Genomic DNA, 10,510 nt, shown 5'->3' with positions numbered 1-10,510 from the left:
CCAATCCCTGCCATCCTCATCTGTCCCATCTGCCTGCCAGCCAGCCAGGTTCCCGATTCCAGGGAGGGATATGGGAAAAAAAGGGATGGGGAATGTGACGGAACAGGAGGACAAAGCAGGACGGACTGGCGGGGAAGTGGGGAAGAACACGGGACTAGGAAAACTACCGAGGAGGAAACCGTAGCTGGAGTTTGGCCGAGGGGAAGGAGGGATGGGTGTCGGGTGTTATAAACACGAAGGCGAAGACAGGACAGCAGGACGTGACTGGGATAGACAGACGCACCGCTGTACAGTACGGAGAATTAAAGATTAGAGGCATCACCCTTTCGATGAACTTCAGGCTACTTTAACAATTTCAGTCAATGCCATGATACATGCCGTGGTTCTGTAATCTCATGAAACATTCACAGAAGCTGCCACTCTGAATATTCAACAACTTTCCAGTGCACCACTGTATCTTAATCCATGACTTTCCTCGCTACAGGCAGCACATGAACGTACATTTTTTTCTTCTCCCCGTGCAGAAATTTCACCTGAACAAAGCTGGCAACCCTTTATAGCTGCTAAAAATAAACCCTTGTATTTGTCTCGCTATCAAAGAGACCACTTGTCTTTTTAATAATCTGCCAGCTCACATTTGGCAGAGACCAGAAAGCACACTCAGAGAAATAATTGCTGTTATCTGTTAGAGTCAATAAAACCCCTACAATTGCACAATTTGAGATAAGAGTGTGCTCCTTGCCATGTGTTCCCCTAAACGAAGTCCCGCTAAATGATTTAGATATACACTCACTAAGTATCTGCTTATACATTATGAGTGTAATAAGCTCCAGGCAATTGCAGGCTATTGGAAGCATCAGTCATTGAACTAAATAACAAGGAAACACACTCTGCACACATGCAAATCTGGTCCTGTGCCAAAATAATTCACATCACATCAACCGCCGTCGTCCCTTTTCATTTTCTGAACATTTTCACCGTCTTTCTTATATCTGTCTTTACCAACAAGACTCTGTAAATGTATTCACTGTATAGTTTCAAGTGTTAAGTGAGGAATGTCAGGTAGAGGCGACGGTATAGCTTTTGTTTCATATTATAATAATGATTTAAACTTAAGGGACTAAGTTCTGCTCAGCAACAGGGGAATAAGAAATATAAAAAAATGAAAAAAAGTTTGCTCCTTTTCCTCTAGAAAGGCACCCGGTAGCTTAACAGGCCCTCAGCTCCAGTACCTGGTTCCCTCTGTGCACACCTTTAAATCACACCCAGGATAGTTGCCTTGTCAAAGCTCTCTCAGTGAGCCAGGCATCTGAGAAACATTAAAACACTTCCTCATGCAAGCCCGAGCCTCCCACAGGGCAGCGAGTGGGAGCAGAGCCTTTCTCTCAGGCCCAGTATCCGGGGAGGATACTGCTCAGTACCGCTTGGAAAGTCCCAGCTCGGACAGCGGTGGTTAATATTTTAATAGCCTACGGCTGAGGCAGTTATCATCCAAGTATATTCTTGTTGGTGGATTTAAAAAACCCACTCTCACTCCCTCTCTCCCTTTCTCCCTCTCTCTCTCCCTCTCTCTCTCTTTCTCACAGTTAAGAACCCGATTTGAGTTTTTAATTATTCTTTTTTGAATTCCCCAACCAGCTCTCCTCTGTTCTTTTTCATTTGTGCTGTGCAGTTTTTCCAAGACTCCTACCCAGGGAATCCCTGACAGTGTCCTACTTAACTTTTCACTTTCTTTCCTGTGATTTGTTCTTTTTTTTTTTTTTTTTTTTCCTCGGGTTGAGGGACTATTACTGATCAATCCGCAGCTTCTCTCCAAACACCTGCATTTATATTGATCAGTCATCCACTTTCCCTCCTTTTGAACTGAAGGGAAAACTTGTCAGCACAGGTAAAAGTGATCAAATCCCCTTATGAAGCCACGGCTCTGTAGTGTGAAAATACTTTACTTGGGAACAATGTTTGCCCGCAAGTGCTACACGTGGAGTTAAACGGGCACCGAGACGATTTCCATCCATTGAACTTTGGCGGAATTTTTTTGCTGCAACTTTTTTGTTGTTGTCTCTGTTAATCAGCATTTAAAACTCCAACGGCGTTCCATTCCGCACCGCTTTAATTTAACTTAAAAACAGAGCGAGGAAAATCAAGTCAAATGAGAGTAGAGTAGAATAAAAGCCTCAGCAGAGACATGTTTGTGCTTTTAGTGCTTACATTGGCATGTGTACATGTGTGTATTTGCATATGTATGCGTGTGAAACATTTGTGCCCATGCAAATGCGGGTCTACAGGTCTTTTTCTCAGTGTGTGTGTGTGTGTGTGTGTGTGTGTGTGTGTGTGTGTGTGGGTGTGGGTGTGTGTGTGTGGGGGGGGGGCTGCTCTGAGGCAGCCGTCAGCACAGCCTGCAGGGAAGGGGGCCGGGGTTACGGCATCAGCTGCAAGCAGGAATGAGAATGGCTGAGAGTCAGACAGACACTGCCGTGGGTTATTATGTTTGAGTCAGACCAAGCACTCCTGGGAGCACCAAAAATATTGCTGTTACAGTTGTAACATTATCACAACAGAATAAATAAAAGTGGACCTGGGACACCCAAGGAAAGATATTTAAAAAAAAAAAAAAAAAAAAAGAATATATGCATAGGCCAAAAACAGTCCTGGAATAATTAATTAAATAAATCTCATCGCAGCACTCCTCTGCACACTTAATTGAAGTGTGCTAAACGTGGCGAGTGCTTTCAAAATTGAGAGGATGGGTCAATCCGAACCTCTGCACCTCCATAATGAAAGAGAAAAAGGAAGATAATAGCACACATAACCTCAAGCAATTAAAGGGCTCTAGAATGTGGTGAACAAGCTTTGCCCTCTTGGACACTGTTGACCCACGGTGCCCAACAAGGCCCCCTGGGAAATAAGCACTTATTAAAAATGGAGGAACAGCCACAATCCCACCGAGGCTGTAATATGCTATAGAGTAATTTAATTCTACTTACATGTATCACTTCAGCTTCCGAGCCGAGCATGAAGCAATTCAGCATTTCATTTGACAAAATATGACCTGTCAACAGACTGAATAATAACACATCTGGATCACACCGGTGGACATGCGATACACTTTTGTGCACGGTTCCAGATAAAATAAAATAAAAAAATAAGGTCCTGCCATTCACGAAGATAGCGTCTCAACATAATTGTCATTTCCTTCGCTATCTTGAAACACGCTGTATGTTACAATAAAAAGCAATACGTAAAGAAGCCTCATCTACTTAAGGGATTATTTTGAAAGTCTCTCTTTACCCTCCAACAGACTGATGAAACACACTTCCATGCTTGATTTGATCATCCTTCATAAAGGAGGGAAAAAAAGCATACAGCGGTATCACAAGTCCTGGCATGGGTTTGGGAATATTGGTTGTACCCTTCTCAAGAGTCAGGAAAATCCCCTTGGTATGGCTGCTCTTTCTTTGTGCTGTGTAGCTTCATCGCAAATAAACATACTGTCTGTTATTGTTTTCCCACAAGAACCTCAGAGTTAGAAAAAGTATATTTTTTTCTTTTGCTCTTCAAAATGAAATACAGGTCAGTGTCCTACATAACTTTGCTGCAGTTTCGACAAACATTTCTGCAGCATATTAAAGTGTGAGTTTGTATTTTGGTGAAATTTTTGGGTGAAATTTGTGTTATTTCTTTAGAATTTCAGAACCTCAAATTTAAAATTAAAATAAAAACACCAATCTTGATATAAATAATGATCATTGTTATAGATATACGTTTAAGTTTGAAAATGAGATCTCAAATGCGACCATGAATAAAACAAATGCTGTAGGGGGACAATTTGGGACGTCTGATTCTCTCTGTGGGTGTTGAGATGAATAAAAAAGGCCCTTCTTGAGCATGCATGTGTGGTTGTCTTTGGGAGAACGGCCATGCCTTGTGGACAGATAAAGGAGTGATAGGACACCGGGGGATAGGGCAAGGACACGTGGCGGCCCGCCCCTGGTCATTGGTGACAAGAGCAGGGGGACGTTAAACACACACACTGGGCTGACTCCACACTTTGATTTAGCGCTTTTGCCTAATGTTACAAAGGGGGGGTTACGGAGGCCCACTGGAGATGGGATCAGCAGATCTCGCCGACTGTCGTCATAAAGAAGCCCGCGGAGGGCTCAAACCTCAGCTCACATCTGATGCGCGAGCCGAGCTAGCGTGCGCGTGTGTGTGTGTGTGTGTGTGTGTGAGAGAGAGAGAGAGAGGGGGGAAGAAGGGTGGTCCAAAGACCACAGAGAACAATACACAAAGGGCATTTAATGATTCCATATTGATGCTCTGTAAATGGCTTAATTTGTCTGAAGACACACAGCAAAGGCAGTGCTGTGGTGAAAACTGTATTGACTCAAAACACATGATTTAATACGTATTAATATTAGATGAATAACTCATTAAGGGATGCATCAGACAAATCATAATACGGTGTCATAAATAGATTGAGGGCTTTTAAGAATTCATGGAATATTGGATTATTTTCCTGAACAGTGCTGCAACGTACAGCTCCCCTCCATAAAAGACCCGTAATGTAGATGCACGTAAATAATCTCCCCTTTTTTTTTTTTTTTTTTTTTCCAGCTAGTTACTCTCACTGTGGGCTGGGAGCTGATCTCTGCTCCAGACACTTTCAAGTCTACTTAATGTAGCCTACACAGGCTTCACAGGCTGTTTCATGCTCTTATGGAAAACAGGCCTTTGAAATCCCTCAGCAGCCCAATCTTAATCTCATTTGTGAATATGAGCCGAGCCACGACAGGACCAGGAACATCCTCGTCTTCCTAAAGCAGCGTTTCATTTGTCAGGAGATTTGGGGCGGTTGACACTGGAGGAGTGATTTAATTGATTTTAATCACACACCTGAGATAGGGAGAGCGAGGGGGCTGCCCTTAACGATTATTCAGAGGGCCCATCCCATGCTGTATCTGTGCTCTCAGCCCTCTGTTTGTTTTGATACATCAGCATTTTGATGGATAGGACTTGGATTATGAACTTACAAAGCAGTCAGGAATTTTAAATGTGACCTTGGACCTGACATGCAAACAAGACTAATAAAACCATTGTTCGTCAAGAGAAAAGTGCATCCGAAAAAAAAAAAAGCTTCCCTGACGACGCGACATGCAATATGGATTTTCTATTTCCAAACATTGCTTGTCATCTTCCTGACAACGTTGACTTATTATCTGCAATTGACTGTCTACTCAATGTTTAACGGACACACACTGTGAAAACGTTCCACAGGCAATGCTCAACTTTGTACCGCTTAAATGTGAATTTTTCCCTTTTGCCTCTTCAGGAAGTTAGAGCTTTTCTCCTTTCCCTCCCTCACCACAGTAATTTGTTATGAAAATCTAGACCAAAAGCAGAGGGGGAAAGCAGGACTATGTTGTTGCAAGCCATTAGTTGGGGAAACTGTTGGTGAATATTATAATGCAAACCAACCCAGGAAAAAAAAGAGAAAGAGTGGAAGACAGCCTGGGGAGAGAGATTTAAATATGTAATAAACTAATATTTCATTTATTTCCCTCACATGGGAACCTGACCATTTAGCTGCAGCAATCTCAGATCAGAACCCCTCTCCTTTAATGAATGAAGCTGGCAATTATACACATCTTTGAAAATATTTGAAAATAGATCTGTAGTAGCCTCGCAAAATAGTCTTCAAAATCATACTTATTTATATTTTGTGCATGTAAATTATTATTAAGAATTTCTTTATGGCTTTTTTATTTGTCAGATTCATAATCGTGGACTAAGTTCGAAATTGCACTAGAAATAAAAAGTGAAATAAAAGTTATGAAGCTGTATTTTGCTCTCTATTTTATTATTTCTTTTGCCCTCATTCCTTCATTCACAGCATTTCTCTGAGCCTTGGTTTTTCACAGATGCACTGTGGATGCCTGTGTTTTATTATCAGATTTTTTTTTCTCTCCCTGTCTTTTCTGCTCCGCGTAGAGTACAATGGCATTCATTCTTGATGAGCTTGCTGTCACTTTTAATTTCTGTTAGTTCGGGTAAAGTGAATGACAGTCGGCCTTGTAATAAATATAACATGCGCTGCATTAATTTTTCAGAGAACAAGAATGGGGGGCCTCCCGTTACTATATCCTTTTCAAATGTTTAGATTTATGGCTTTCCCGATGAATGCATCTTTTTCAAACTTTGTGGCGGAAATATATTTCCATCTCATTAATGAGCAATTAAGAAAAAAAAGGGGAGTATACAGTGGGAATCTCCATACTAAAGGACATGTCTTTGATGCATCTGCATGGCTGTCTGTGCATGTGTGTGTGTGTGTGTGTGTGTGTGTGTGTGTGTGTGTGTGTGTGTGTGTGCATGTGGCTGTGTGTGTGTGTGTGTGTGTGTGTATATGCATGCATATGTATGTGCACATGTAGGTGTGTATGAGCATATAGCTGCAAATGTTTGTGCATATGTGAAATATTTACACTTTTTAATGTAAACACATATTAAGCTTCATGAGCAGGCTTTGCATATGAGCGATGTTTGTACACATGAGTCCATCATGATTTGCAGGGTGTGTGTGTGTGTGTGTGTGTGTGTGTGTGTGTGTGTGTGTGTGTGTGTGTGTGTGTGTGTGTGTGTGTGTGTGTGTGCATGCCTTCCCACCTCCCCAGATAGATTCTAATTACCGTTGACTCTTATCCCTGAGTTTGCACTGCTCCTGCTGTCTGGATATCATCATTGACAGGTTCGCTCAACTAACCCTCAGACAGAAGGGGAAAGCCTCAGCCTCACCTCAACTTGTAGCCACATCAGCGAAAAAACTCCGGACATAATGGTGCCTCTCAGTCGACGTTTTTTTAACCCAAAGTGAGCATAATGATGGTTCTCTAATAAGCCCTTTATCAGCCATCTTTGTACTTTGTTAGGCAGGAAATTCACTCTAGCAGTTTTATCACCCTGAATTAGTTTGTGTTGGAGTCCCTACTTTATGGGGAAAAAATAGATTTTAAAAAAATGAGAGAGATGAAAACGTTTGGATATGCTCAAAAGAAGTCCTCTCTCAAAGGCAGTGCATCCTCAAAGAAGTTGGGGGAATCTGATATTCTTTTTAATGTCTGGAAAGCTGTTGAAGACATGAGCTGTATGTCCTTGTAGTGGTTCCACCGCGATGATACATTACACGGGTTCCAGGTTAGCCACCGGGTATCCCCAAATATGACATAAAAGTCATGCATTTCACTAAACACGTGCTCATTGTCACTGTTTAAGGGGGCAATAGATGCCGCAACATACGGAATGAACAGCTTGTTGGCATCAAAAACGTGATGAGATTTGTCAGATATTTTATATTTTTATTTTCAAAAACAACGAGGTGGCCTTGACTCCTGCTGTACAGTACAACAAGGTAATATAAACTGGCTACACCTGCGATATGCAGGCTATATTATAGATATACTGCTATATGAATGCCAAATTCACACTGTAGCAGCTATGACTTGAGGCTATGTGGTATAAATGAGTTGCGGTAATGCCGATACTTCAACCATCAGTTGGCAATAACCGCAATCATTTCAAGAATGTCCAGAATCTGATATATATATATATATATAAACTGTATATTAAGCATGATTCAGAGACGGCAGGGTACTAATAAGAGGGCAATCCAATTTCCATCTAGCATGTTCTTGGAGCAAATGTCATTCATATTTAACCCTTATTAGGAATGTCGGCTTCCGAGTCACTGAATTACTTTTTCAGGATTTCCACTCATCTCCGCAGACAAAATCATTTGAATTCTGAAGATGGCAGACATTGACGGAAGAGAGACAGTGAGTGAAAAATATATATATAAGGATACTTTTTTCTTCTGGGCTTTTTTTTTAATGAGCTAAAATCCCCACTTCTTGCCATTTTCCCTGCCTTAATTGATGATTATGTTGTTACACAGTAGAAGCACTTCCCTCTCTCCTCCCAGTCATTATGATATAGACAGGCAGCTCTTGAAGCTTCAAAGGCAGGATGGAGTGATTTAAGCTCAATTCAGCCTTCCCCTGGCCCACAGGTAAAAACCCTTGTAAACAGTGAATGCTAATTGCTAATTAGCCCTGTGGCTGAATCACACAATTTCTGTTTGAGCTGACCGCTGTTACGGTCCTGCTTAAGGGCATGTTGTATCTCTTTTGACGGCCCAATTAGAAATTCAGCTGCGGAACCATAAGGCAACCTCGTCATGAATATTTAAAACGACTGCCACAGACGAGCATGAAGGGGGCACTGAACCGCGTGTCACGGAGGGAATCTTCGGCGAGTAACCACAATCAATAGCCTCTTGATGTTCTCCGTATTAATGTGATGATTGCTGTTTTTCTTGGGGCCCCCGTAATAGAGGAAGACTACGGGTCATGTGATGAGGGGGGGAGGGGGGGTGGGGGCAGAGTAATAAGGGTCAGGTTCGCACCACTGAATGTCCAAATTAAATCTCCGGTGGACGAGATCCTATCCGACTCGAAACATACCAGGCAGTCAGGAATCAAACTCTCGCCTCTGTGGTTCAACTCAATCTGAAGGGACTGGCAGGTCTGTGCCACTGCCAAGGAATAATTAGGCTACTGTCCTTCACAATATGTCAGGCTAACTGACTGAGGAAATGCCGCATGCTCTCACTGCACTTTCCCTCTGTCGCTGTACGTCGAGGTCTGAATATAGAGGCGGCGTGTGCTGACTCAGGATTGTATCAGGATATTGTGGAACATATACCGTGTCAAATGCAGACACGTCGCAAAGGGCAATAAAGCTATACCATTATCATCGCTGCACGGGGTTCGAGAGCGCGGCGCTCCACGCTGCCAGGCGTGATGCCAATCTGCTGTTTTTTGTGTATTTCATCAACTTCCACTATTTTTCTCTCTGAATTTTTTTGTAATAATTTGTTTTGCATACATCAGGCATTTTCTTTTCCGGACAGAAGACGTGTAATAGGGAATAATGTTCTCCCGCTTCCTGTTTCCACAGTCATTAAGATGCGAGTGTCAGGTAGAAATGGGGTGTTATGCGCTTAATTGGTATTTTCAATGCACTACCTGTAACACCTAAAATTGATTCTTCCTTTCCAATAACACTGTAAAAACAGCACGCCACCTCGCATAATTATTCCTGCAAATGTGAAAAGTGCCTGTTTAAACTTTATATAACAGCACCTATTTCTTCCGCATGCAGAGCTGTGAAAAGAGCTTCCAGGACAAAAAAAAAACAAAAAAACAGAGGAATTCTGGCAATGCATCAACAGGATTGTGTTGCATGTCATTGCATTACGGAAGGATTCAAACACCTTTCTCAAGTAACCAAGGTAAACATGTTTTTTACGCCCGGGGGCAATTGAATGAATTACCATTCCTCATCATTTCATTATACTGGCATACTGTATGTTAAACAGCTGTGCATAAGGAAAGGGTAGAATATATAGGTTCATTTCTCTCAAAGATCTTTTTTTGCTCTTGAGGGCGATATTTCCAGATTTCCTCTGTAAATGTATCCTGACCACCTCGTCAGAGATAAGAGTATTTCTTTTTTCCTGCTTTGACTTTTAAGATGCCGTCATTTGGACGAGTGGAAAACAACAAGTGTAAACCTCTCACCCTCCACTTACTTACCCCATATCACTCCAGGCAAATTGTTTTTACTCTGGACCCCACGACAGCAACTAAAGACCCACCTGCTCATCCAATAACAGCAAATCAAATCACATAGGCTTCCCTTTCTTGGTTTCAAAGGGACATTCTCTAAGTTGATTCTTTTCATTTAATTCCTGCAAAGGGATAGAACCCCCCCCCCCCCCCCCCCCCCTCACCACCACCGCCGCCGCCGCCACCACCCCACCCCCGTGCTCGCCCTTTATCTGCTCGTGAGAGTGGGGGAAGAAACAGAGGATTATCGATTTGCACTCAAACAGTGGGCCAACCTAAAAAGCCCCAATGAATTGTCACTCATTATTGAAATTATCAGGCACTAATTAAACTGGCAACCCTAAGCCCCCTGGGCTGTGCTCATCTCCAACTGAATTTCAGCTCCTCAGACAGTAATAGGGAGGCAGCATTAGCCGCTACTGGATGCTAATGAGACCTGGAAGCTGTCTCTCCCTCTTAGGGTTTCACAGAGGCAACTGCTGAATGTGAACCACAACTACAGTGCAGCACTGTTTGTGAGCATTTGATTGGCAGAATGAGAGAGAGAGAGAGAGAGAGAGAGAGCGAGAGAGAGAGAGAGATTAAGCTGGCGACTGTATGAAACTGGATGGTCCTCCGAGTACAGCGTCAACAGTTACATTCAGCAATAATTTTTTGTACATGGATTTGAAAGATATGGGGCTTTTTGCACATAATACCTCCCCCTCAGTCGCCACGCTTCATATTTCCACATCGCTCCGCATCTCTCACAGCTGCAGCGAAGTTGTTGACGTCCTCCTCGTGCGCTCCCCTCTCCTCTCTCTATGCGAAATCAACAGACACGGTAC

The sequence above is a fragment of the Eutrigla gurnardus genome (assembly GCF_963514095.1).
Source record: "Eutrigla gurnardus genome assembly, chromosome: 11".
NCBI lineage: Eukaryota > Metazoa > Chordata > Actinopteri > Perciformes > Triglidae > Eutrigla > Eutrigla gurnardus.
Note: the sequence above shows the minus strand (reverse complement) of the source record.